The sequence below is a fragment of the Nicotiana sylvestris genome, chromosome 3 (assembly GCF_000393655.2).
Source record: "Nicotiana sylvestris chromosome 3, ASM39365v2, whole genome shotgun sequence".
NCBI classification, from domain to species: domain Eukaryota; kingdom Viridiplantae; phylum Streptophyta; class Magnoliopsida; order Solanales; family Solanaceae; genus Nicotiana; species Nicotiana sylvestris.
The window spans coordinates 90,039,027-90,050,698 of NC_091059.1; the positions used below are offsets into that span (position 1 = coordinate 90,039,027).

Genomic DNA, 11,672 nt, shown 5'->3' on the forward strand with positions numbered 1-11,672 from the left:
ACAAACCTTATCAGAAGAAACCCAGAGGTCTTCTTAGGCTTTAGTCAAATTCTGCACGAGTTCACCAGCATAGGCTTCTTTTGCATCCAAGAGAGCCTTCAACTCTCTAATATCTTCACTTGCCTTGGAAAGCTGCTCGGAAAAAGAAGTTTCAAGACGAGCCTTTTCATTGTCTGCTTGACTGGAGGAAGCCTTTTCAACTGCCAATTCCGAAGTCAAAGCCCGCACCTGCTGCTCCAAGGTACTTTTACTTTATTCTAAGTACTCCACGCCGATATGAAGACTTTCATACTATTCCTTCTAATTATATTCCTCCAATTGGTAATCACGCACTAACTGCTCTGAGAGGGTAACCCTTTTCATCATCTCCGTGCCGATGAGATTGGCCTAAAAAGGGGGAAAGGGAAGGAAATGAGAATCCCAAAGATAGAAAAATGACAAAGTAAAAGTTAGAAAAAAGGAATACCTTTAAAGAAGCATGCACAATGTCATTCATCAAAGTCAAAGAACTATGGCTCTCTAGCTGGCTCTCTCAACAAGACCAATTAAAGGCTTTAACCACATATTTGCTTGACCCGATTTCCTTAAAAGGTTGCCCTCAGCGGGGACTTCAATAATCACTTGCCTCATAGCACCACTCCTACTAGAGGAGCCAACCTCAGCACGGTGAGTAGGTGGAGGAGGAATTGTCGAAGGAGGAACAATAGAAGTAGTAAAAACAGCATGGGGAGGAATGGAAGCAGCCATAATCGGCAAAGTAGGAGTCACAAGCACAGGAGGAGAAAAAGAAGCCAAGGGAGCTTCATCAGAAAAGGGACCTAAACTTTCACTACCAAACCCGCGGTCAAAAAGTTGCTCAACAGAATCATGAGCAGCAGCGGGAGCATCATCAGGGATCACTACCGGGGCTTCAATAGATTTGGTAAGAGGAATAGAACGGCGGGGGATGATTCTGCTTCATCATCAGAAATAATGCATCTGCGAGCCTGCGGCCTTGTTACCAAGTAACCCGTGTCTTCCTCTTCTTCGGAATCTTGGTCATCAATGGCTTTTCTTTTCGATGAAGAGCCCAGAATTATTTCTTGAGCCCTTTCCAAAGAGATACGAGAAGCCGTAACCACCTTAGCAGTAACTCCTTGAATAGTAAATCCTGATAGAAAGAAGGATTGAGATAAGTTCGGGAAAAAACAATATGTAAAATAAAATAAAAACTTTTACCATGAATTTTTACTTTCCAACCAAAACGTTGGGAAAGGGTCTTCCAAGATCTACCATCCATTGGTACAATACTCAACAGCTTTCCTACCCAATCACAAGGAAATTGGGAACATCTTACACACCTCTCATGGTTGCTAGAAAAGAAAAGTAAAATTAGAAAAATCAACAAAATTGAAGAAAAAGGTATGAGAAAGTTAGAAGACTCACGTGCAAAATTCCACTTCTCAGGGAAGGGAACGTTCTCATCACTCACTAAACCAACAGTGGGGGAAGCAACAAACCTGGCATACCAGACACGGTCTTTGTCATCTTCAGGGCTAACTAGAACTCTTTTGCTCCTGGCTACTAGTGTAAAAACACCATTGCGAAAGAGTCTAGGGGAGTAAAGATGAATTAGATATGGGAAAGTAAAAGGCACACTAGTTATGTTGGTCAAATACCTCAAACATGCAACAACCCTCCATATTATTGGGCCAATTTGACCTAAGCAAATATCAAAGAAACGACTGAACTCGAGAATAACAGGATCAATAGCAGGTTTGAATCCTAATGTGAAAGGGTACGTATAGACAAAGGAAAATCCGGTTAAGTAAGAGGTAATTCTTTGATTCGGATTGTGAATAATGATAGGAAAGTCATGACTCCAGTGGCAGTCTCTACGAACTAAAGAAATCAAACCTTCAGTAATTTGAGTGAGATAGATATCAGCACGATCTAAAGAAGATACTTGATTTCTAAGAGATTCTCTGTCATTATAGAAAGATAGTTCCTCTCCTCTACTAGAGGTTCAGAAGATTCCTTACCTCTAGAAGAAGATCTGTGTGAAAGAGAACCTCTAGTTCTAGAAGAAGGGCCAGAACTAGGCGAATGAAGAGAAGAACCACGCAAGGATGAAGATCCTAAATTACGAAGCGTACCTCTTCTTCTGCTCCTACTGGGGGCATTAGGGAAGTTATCATCTATGGCGACCCTTCTAGGGTTAGGGTTTGATGAAGACATGATAGTACGAGGAAGAAATAAACAAAGAACTGAATATTTTGAGAACTTTATGAGATAAAAACAAAGAAGAAAACTATATTTATACTGCGAAGCAACCGTCAAAGGAAAAGGTGCAATGATGGAAAAGTCAAAATGAGAACTGACGCTTCGTGGTTAGTGAAGCTGTGAAAAAACCCTAAAAAGCACTGCAAAGTTGCAGAACCAGTAAAAGGGGTGCCACGTGTGAAAAACATTAAATGGAAGTGACAAATGTAGCGTTGATTCTGCTATAGCATTAATGGTGACAAAAATTCTCGTTTTAATGAATTCCACTTCCCAAATATTTAATTGATGAATAAATGGCAAGTGGGGGGACTATTTGTATTGGGAAAAATTGAGTTTACATATTAAAGTGATTGGAAGATGACGTGTCATGATACGTAGACTGGTCAAAGACTTATGATTGGCAAAGAGGCACGAGTTGCAACAGATACGAGCAGAGGCATAAGAGGAGGCACGAGCGGATACTCAAAAGACTCAACGCCCGTACTTATTTAAGTCCAAGAATTAAGGAGAATGAATTTGACAGCACAAGAGAGTACAGATACAGTATTTAATGAGCATTAAATACTAAAAACATTAGAGAATCTGTATTAAAATACAATGATTATGTAACGTAGCATTTAATGTCTTTAATTGTCTATAATGGTCTTATTATGACAAAGGCAAAACACATATTTCCAAGATAGCTATAAACGGAAAAGAATGGGTCAATTGTAAGGACACAAAAGACTATCTGAATACATTGGTTACTTTATCTTCTTCTAATTATCTTATTGCTAGCCAAATTACTTTCTCTTATACATTTTTTGATTATCAGTAACCCGAGTTCTTCTAAATTAAAGCTTTGACCGAAATTCCACTTTTTGGTTAAACATATACAATACACAATGATAGTTGATTAAATTCCTCAAGTGGTTATTTCTTCTTGTGGCAAAGAGATGGATCAAGCAGGAAATATATATTTTTTCCTCTCTCGTATATGGGCTTTCTCTTTGCTTCATTTTCCTCCTTTAATTTTCTTTTCCAAGTCCAGGGGTGGTTGAATTTTTCTTAAAAACTTGCCAAACGCATTTAATTAGCTTAAATGAGAAGCAAAACAGATTGCTATAAAATGGAGAATACTATAAGTTGCCCATTACTTAAATAGAAATGGAGGTTGCATTGCTCAGTTTACTTCAACATTTCTTCGCATTTCTTGGGGGTAAGTCTTCTTCTTTCCATTTCCATTTCTATTTCCTGTTTGTTATCTCAAGACTTTTTACTTCATCCGGGTTTAGTTTTTTTCTATCTGTTATTTGTTTACTTGAAATGCAATTGATTATATCACATTATCTTTCACAAGATTGCTTATTTTGATGATCAGCATTAATCCCCGAATTATACCATGACCATTTTCTTTTTACAACTTCTAACAATGGCGAAAACTGCATGATTGTGTTATCGATCTGAATACTCTTCTCTTTTCAATTATATGATTTTTGTTTTCTTCTTTATAGAATACCAGGAGGGATTCTCTTTTCCTCTGTAACTCCTGCGGCGTAGATCCGAGGAGTTTCAGACAAAAACAACAGTCTTTGCAAACCCTAACTTTCCAATCGCTTTTACCCACTTCTCCTTTCAACTCTCTCTTTGCTATTCCTCTCATCTTTTCCTCATCTCTATCAGCTGTTTCTGCATGTGCGATGCTTTTTTGACTATTTTGGATAGAGATCTGTTTGATGTGATCCGGCAGTGAAGTGTTAAACGACGGTGAACCTTTTTTCTGTTTATCTTATCTTATAACCACCTGTGTTTAAAAAAACGGGAACTATTTTCATTCCCTCAAGGTGGTGATTCCGAGTTTCCGATCGTTGTTCAATTGTTCCGGCCGACATTTCGACTCCGTCCTTGATTCATTAATGCAAAGAGGTAGCGGTGATAGCTCCTTCTGGTTTTTTGGTCGCGGTATTTTCTGTATTTTCAGGAATTCTCGGAGTATTGGAGACAAGTTGGGCGCACGAGCACTGGCAAAGGAGAGCAACCTGGGCGATTGTCAGCAAGTGGGCGGAAGCGTACAACTACATCGAGCACAGCAAATCAGCCACAGGTTTTGTTATCGGGAATTGGTACCTCCTGTTTTACTGTTTCCCTTTTGGTGTTAGCTAAATTACTGTTATTTTACTTCGCAATAGTTAAACCTTTGAACTAGGATACTAGCTACCACGTGTTTCCTTCAAGTTTGATTTGTGTACGTTGTACACTAGCGAGACTTCTCTAGATTGTTGTAGGTGTAGTGGCTGCAGTCTGGGATGATAGAATAAGGGCATGTCCTCGGGTGGGGCAGAGTGTGGGGTGGGGTTCAGGGGGTGGGTCGGGTAGCAGGGTAGGTAGAGGGGGCAAGGGAGCATATAGGTTGAGAATCGGGTCATGGAACATAGGTTCACTAACGAGTAAATCCATAGAGTTGGCGAAAATCCTGCAGAAGAGGAAGATTAATATAGCGTGTGTCCAGGAAACTAGGTGGGTCGGATCGAGGGCGAAAAACGTGGATGGGTATAAGTTGTGGTACTCTGGTGTCCTGAGGGGTAAGAATGGAGTGGGTATCCTGGTAGATAGCCATCTTAGGGAGTCCGTGGTAGAGGTCAGGCGGGTGAATGATAGGCTAATGACTATAAAGTTGGTGGTGGGTGAGGGTACTTTAAATGTCGTTAGCGCGTACGCACCACAAGCAGGCTTGGATGAGGATATTAAAAGGCAATTTTGGGAGGGGTTGGATGAGATTGTTCGTAGTATACCGCCTTCTGAGAGGTTATTCATAGGAGGAGATTTCAATGGTCATATTGGGTTATCTGCAGGTGGGTACACTGAGGTGCATGGCGGATTTGGTTTCGGAGAGCGGAACGGAGGGGGCATTGCGCTGTTGGACTTTGCCAAGGCTTTCGATCTAGTCATTGCAAACTCGAGTTTTACGAAGCGGGATGAACATTTGGTTACTTACCAAAGTTCGGTGGCGAAGACTCAGATTGACTATCTACTCCTCAGGAGATGCGACAGAAGGTTGTGCGAGGACTGCAAGGTTATCCCAGGTGAGACCCTCTCAACGCAGCATAGGCTTTTGGTGATGGACATTTGTATTAGGATAAGGAGGAAGAAGAGGTCAGTACAAGGACGCCCCAGGATTAGGTGGGGCGCCTTAACTAAGGATAAAGCTAAAGAGTTGGAAGGAAGGTTATCGGCAATGGGAGCTTGGAGAAGTAGTGGGGACGCAAACACAATGTGGTCGACGACTGCGGACTGTATAAGAAAGGCGGCGAGAGAGGTGTTAGGGATATCTACGGGACACTATGGTGGACACAAAGGAGATTGGTGGTGGAATGCAGTTGTCCAAGGTAAAGTGGAAGCAAAGAAGGCGGCTTACCTAAGGTTAGTAGGGAGCACTGACGAGGAGGAGAAGAGAGAGAACAGTCAAAGGTATAAGGTAGCTAGGAAGGAGGCGAAGATGGCAGTGACAGAGGCTAAAACGACAGCTTTTGCTCGTCTGTATGAGGAGCTAAGGAACAAAGGTGGGGAGAAGAAGTTATTCCGACTCGCTAAGGCGAGAGAGAGGACAACTCGGGATCTGGACCAAGTGAGGTGCATAAAAGATGATGACAGCAAAGTTTTGATGGGAGATGACCAGATTAAGAGGAGGTGGCAGACCTACTTTCATAAACTTCTAAGTGAAGAAGGGGATCAGGATATTATACTTGGGGGATCGAGGAATGCCGACAGTCACCATGAAGTAAGTAATTGTAGGGACATTGAGATCGATGAAGTCATGGAGGCAATGCGTAAGATGAGAAGGGGCAGAGCTACCGGGCCAGACGAGATTCCGGTTGAACTGTGGAGGTGTGTGGGTCAAGCAGGCTTGGAATGGCTTACTGCATTGTTTAGTGTTATATTCAAGACTAATAGAATGCCTGAAGAGTGGAGGTGGAGTACAATGGTCCCGTTGTATAAGAACAAAGGTGATGTCCAGAGCTGTAACAACTATAGGGGCATCAAATTACTAAGTCATACCATGAAAGTTTGGGAGAGAGTGGTAGAAATGAGAGTGCGAAGGACGGTGTCTATTTCAGACAACCAGTTCGGGTTCATGCCGGGACGATCTACCACAGAAGCTATCCACCTTATTAGGAGGATGGTGGAACAGTACAGAGATAAGAAGAAGGATCTCCACATGGTGTTTATTGATCTGGAGAAAGCGTACGATAAGGTTCCTAGGAAGGTCTTATGGAGCTGCTTAGAGGATAAAGGGGTCCCGAGTAACTATATTAGGGTGATTAAAGACATGTATGATGGAGCTAAGACTCGGGTTAGGACAGTAGGAGGCGACTCTGAACACTTTCCAGTTATTACGGGATTGCACCAAGGGTCTGCGCTCAGCCCATTCCTATTTGCCCTAGTGATGGATGCACTGACTCATCATATTCAAGGGGAGGTTCCATGGTGCATGCTATTTGCTGATGACATTATTCTAATTGACGAGACAAGAGGCGGCGTCAACGAGAGGCTAGAGATTTGGAGACATGCTCTTGAGTCTAAAGGTTTCAAGTTGAGTAGGACGAAGACGGAATACCTCGAGTGCAAATTTGGAGTTGAGCCGACGGAAGCGGGAGTTGAAGTGAGGCTTGACTCTCAAGTCATTCCCAAGAAAGATAGTTTCAAGTACCTTGGATCGGTTATTCAGGGGATCGGGGAGATTGACGAGGATGTCACACACCGTATAGGGGTGGGGTGGATGAAGTGGAGGTTAGCGTCGGGAGTTTTGTGTGACAAGAAAGTGCCACCGTTACTAAAAGGTAAGTTTTATAGAGCAGTAGTTAGGCCTGCCATGTTGTATGGAACTGAATGTTGGCCGGTAAAGAACTTACACACCCAGAAGATGAAAGTAGCAGAGATGAGGATGTTAAGGTGGATGTGCGGGCATACAAGGATGGATAAGATTAGGAATGCAGATATTCGAGAGAAGGTGGGTGTGGCCCCCATGGAGGACAAGATGCGGGAAGTAAGACTCAGATGGTTTGGGCACATTCAGAGGAGGAGCACTGATGCACCGGTGAGGAGGTGTGAGCGACTGGCTGTAGTGGGCACGCGGAGAGGTAGAGGGAGACCTAAGAAGTATTGGGGAGAGGTGATCAGACAGGACATGACGCGACTTAGGATTACGGAGGACATGGCCCTTGATAGGGAATTATGGAGGTCGAGCATTAAGGTTGTAGGTTAGGGGAGAGGGTGAATATTTCTACAGCACAACTGAGAGAGACTATCTAGTTAGGAGTTAGACTAGGAATGTCAGTGGTCGTCTATTGATGCAGGGCTTTACCTTCTAGTTGTACTATACCAGCCATCTAATTCGTAGTTCGTATTTCGTATCCTGTATTTCATATTTCGTATCCCCTATATATTGTTGTTATTTTATTACGCATTTTTATGGTACTTAATATATTATCTCCTATTGCTTTTTTTGAGCCGAGGGTCTCCTGGAAACAGCCTCTCTACCCTTCGGGGTAGGGGTAAGGTCTGCGTACATATTACCCTCCCCAGACCCCACTTGTGGGATTATACTGGGTCGTTGTTGTTGTTGTTGTTGTTGTTAAATTACCCTTTAATTATTTGATTTAAATTTGGTTATCCTATAGATAACCAAGTGATCCTATTTAGCTCTCAATTAATTAAATTAAATGTGCACTTTTACTCCCTTACGGATTTCCCCATATTAATTCCCCCCCCCCCCCATCTTAATAACTTTTAAGTTTTAACGACTAAAGAGCCGTGTGACTGTACTGCATTATATATAATTATCATGAGAATTTATTCTGATAGCGAGAAGATGAAGTAAAATCATGTCAAAAAAAAGGCAATGATATCTTCCAATCACGAAGTTCAGTTGTTAATAATTCAAGAATAAGGTCTAGATATTACAGCATTTTTCGGAACTCTTTCGCAGATGATAAAAAAAGAGAGAATATTTCTTTAATCTATAAGTTCTAGTGTGAAATTTGTGATAATGAGCTACATACATCAATCATAGCTTTCCAGATGTTTTCGACTTATCCAAATAGTTAAACTCATGAATCATGACATCTTCGCATTATTAAATTATAACCATCGATTAGCTCCTTCGTGGGGTATGATTAATGTCCCAAGTTTAAAATGGATGTTTTGACGAACGCTGGTAACTAGTGCATAATGTAGTAATGAATTTATTAATTTGTTTTTCTCAAGCCAATTATAATCCTTTTTTGAGATGAATATGCTTAAAAGATTATAATTTTTTTAATTAATTAACAAAAGAAAAGAGAATCTTAGTAGTTCAGTGATTAGCTAATCTTAACTTTACCTTTTCGGTTAAGGTTCGATTTTTTACGTTGTAATTCACTCCCACAATTTTCCTTCCCCTTTTCCTCCCCTATATAATAAAAAAAATAAAAGTTTAACAAAAGAAAAGAATGATTAAGAATTATTGACTGTAAAATACAACATTTACAATCACTAGATAAAAATATGTGCAGGCTTGAAATGAAGATGGGTGAATGATAAGTGTGGATTTTAACCACTTATTAGTATTTTTTTGCTTTAGTTTTGAGTCCGAAAGTAGTGATTTTTTGTTTCCGAATCTAATGAAAATGTGTAAACAGCAGGTGTGCTGGAGAATGTGAGCTCAACGAAAAAATCTAACTCAAAGAGCAGATGTTCCAGTTCAAACAGTCAAGAGGAGAAGTGCAAGAATAGTGCGGTCAGCAGAATTTCATCTGCGGCCGCAAAAGCAAATGCGACCCAAATGCGACCTTAGACAATGATATGCAGACGCAGAAGGAGCTCTGAAGCTTCAGAGGATTTTGGCAGCAGCGCGGTTTGTACACCAAAAAGTGCGGTCACATTTGAAGCTCGCCCTGTCAAAACCTGAGACATCAAAGAAGATGTAATAGGACAAGTCTAAAGCCTACTTAAAGTGCAGCCGCAGCGAAATTGTGCGATCGCAGAAGCTGAAGTGCTACCGCAGAAGCTTATGCGCGGTCGTAGAATCTCTTCATCTGAAAGCACCTGCAAGAGCAAAATTCCAAAGTGTCGACCGCATACGTAATTGTGTGGCCGCAAAACCCTCCGAAGGGTATTTTTGTCAGCAAATTCCAGAGCACTATAAATAGACGAGGAACACTTTTTTAGGGCAACTTTTTTGTCTTGTAGCAGCTGCTAGCTATTATATTTAGCCATTTTGGACAATTTGGAGCAACAATTAGAGAAGACCCATTAATTTACTCTTTAATTCTAGTTTTATGTCTTTAATTACTTCTTTATTTTTTTTTCATGTCAATGATTATGAGTAGAGTTGTGATCTAACCCTAGTGTGTAAAACTTATGAGTGTTTAATATTAGTGATTGCTATTGATTGGGTGGATGTTATTTAGCCTTGTTTATGCTTTATACTTAAAATTAATGATTGCAAATATTGATTTATGCATATTTGACTTCATTCTTATTTGAAAAAGAGGGATTTAGTCTAGGAAAACTTGGCTAACAAGAAATTGAACTAGTTAAAGTTTTGATTAGTTTGATTAAAATATTTGAACTAGAGATATGGATAATCCAACTTGGACTCATATTCAATTGTTTAGATTGCTACTTATTTGGACTTTAGAAAACCAATTTGGGCAAAAACACTATTTTAACCGAGAGGTATTGAGTGGGTACTTGGGCATTAAAAGTTAAATCTACCAAACAAGTATAGATTTATTCTACCCATTAAGGTTTACACCTAGGTGAAGGTTACAACTCTAGGCTTTTCCTAATTGACAAAAACATCAAACAAATATTTCAATCATTATTTTCTTACTAGTTAGTTGAATCTCTTAGCAGTTAATTTAGATAACAGTTACACACCTTTGCTTGAAAGACAAATTTAGTTATTTCAAGTTCTTTTTCTCGAGGGTTTACCTTAACACCACTTTAAACTCCATGTGGATTCCATAACGACCCAACCAGTCATTTTGAGCATTTGCATTCTGTTCTGCTGTTTGAAGTCATGATTAGTTTCATACGATGTATTATGACTTGTGTGAGTCGTCAATTTTGGTTTTCAGGTGATTCGAAGTTGATTTGAAAGAATGAATCTCATGTTAGAAGTTTTAAGTTGGAAGAGCTGACCAAGTTTGACTTTTGTGTATCTGAGCGTGGATCAGAGTTTTGATGATTCTGTTAGGTCCGAATAGTGATTTTGGACTTGGGCATATGCCCGAATTTGCATTTGGATATTTCTAAAAGGTTTGGGCACTATTTGGTGAAAGATGGAAATTTGAGGTTTGGATTGTTCATAAGTTTAACCCGAGTTGACTTTGATTATATCGGGTTCGAACTGTTGTTCCGTAAGTTGGAATAGATTCGTTATGTCATTTGTAACTAGTATGCAAAAATTAAGGTCATTCCGAGTTGATTTGATATGGTTCAGTACGAGTTTCGGAAGTTGAAAGTTCAAAAGTTCATTAGGTTTGATTTGAGGTACAATCCGTGGTTTTGTTGTTGTTTTACGTGATTTGAGGCCTTGAGTAAGACTGTATTATGTTATGAGACTTATTTACATGTTTGGACGAGGTCCCGAGGGGCTGGGGTGGCTTTCGGATTAATTTTGGACCATTTTAAGCCATTTCCAACTGCTAGTTTTTGGCTACAGGGGTGTATATCATGATCACGGAGAATTGGTTGGGATCGCGAAGAGTAAAATAGAAAAATTGGACCGGTGAATCACGTTCTCGGGGAAGCTTTGCATTCGCGAAGAAGAAATTCTGCTATCACTGAGCTGATTTTAGAAGCTTATATCTTGAAATCTATAAGGAATTTGGAGATGATCCAAAAACAAAAGTTGTAGCCCTTTGTTTCTAACTATCAAAAAGTCAAATCATTTGTCATTTTGAGTTATGTACAAAAGGTGATGGCTGATAAATTATAGGTTATCTGATAAGAGTTTGGGAAGGGTTAATGAAAATTTGTTCATAGCGATCGCGGGAAAATGTTCGCGATCGCATATGGTAAAAATTTGCTGGAAAATTTTGGAATCACGATCGCGAGGTATATGACCGTCATCGCGAAGGGTACCTCTAGAGCAGTGTATCAATTACTCTATTTCGAAGGTCTTGGTCATTTTATCATATTCTGAGCTATAAAGCTCAGGTTTGGGCGATTTTGGAGGCGATTTTTACCACATGGATTGAGTAAATGTTTTCTATTTGGGTTTGATTATATTTCATGAATCTATCTTCGATTTGGCATTTGAATTATGAAATTTAAAGAGAAATTGAGGATTTTTGTCTAAAGTTTCCTGAAGCAATTTTTTTTTGAGATGCTCGGAGTCGGATTTGAGTGAAATTAGTATGGTTGAACTCGTAACTAAATGGATT

At 40.1% G+C, this 11,672-nt stretch overlaps 1 long non-coding RNA gene across 1 annotated transcript; it reads left to right on the top strand.

Moving 5' to 3' along the window:
- The first annotated feature begins 3,216 nt into the window (after nt 1–3,216).
- On the top strand, nt 3,217–9,679 carry LOC138888736 (uncharacterized). The gene is made up of 2 exons (XR_011406097.1): nt 3,217–4,364; nt 8,919–9,679. It is a non-coding gene; the product is annotated as an uncharacterized lncRNA (long non-coding RNA).
- The last annotated feature ends 1,993 nt before the right edge of the window (nt 9,680–11,672 follow it).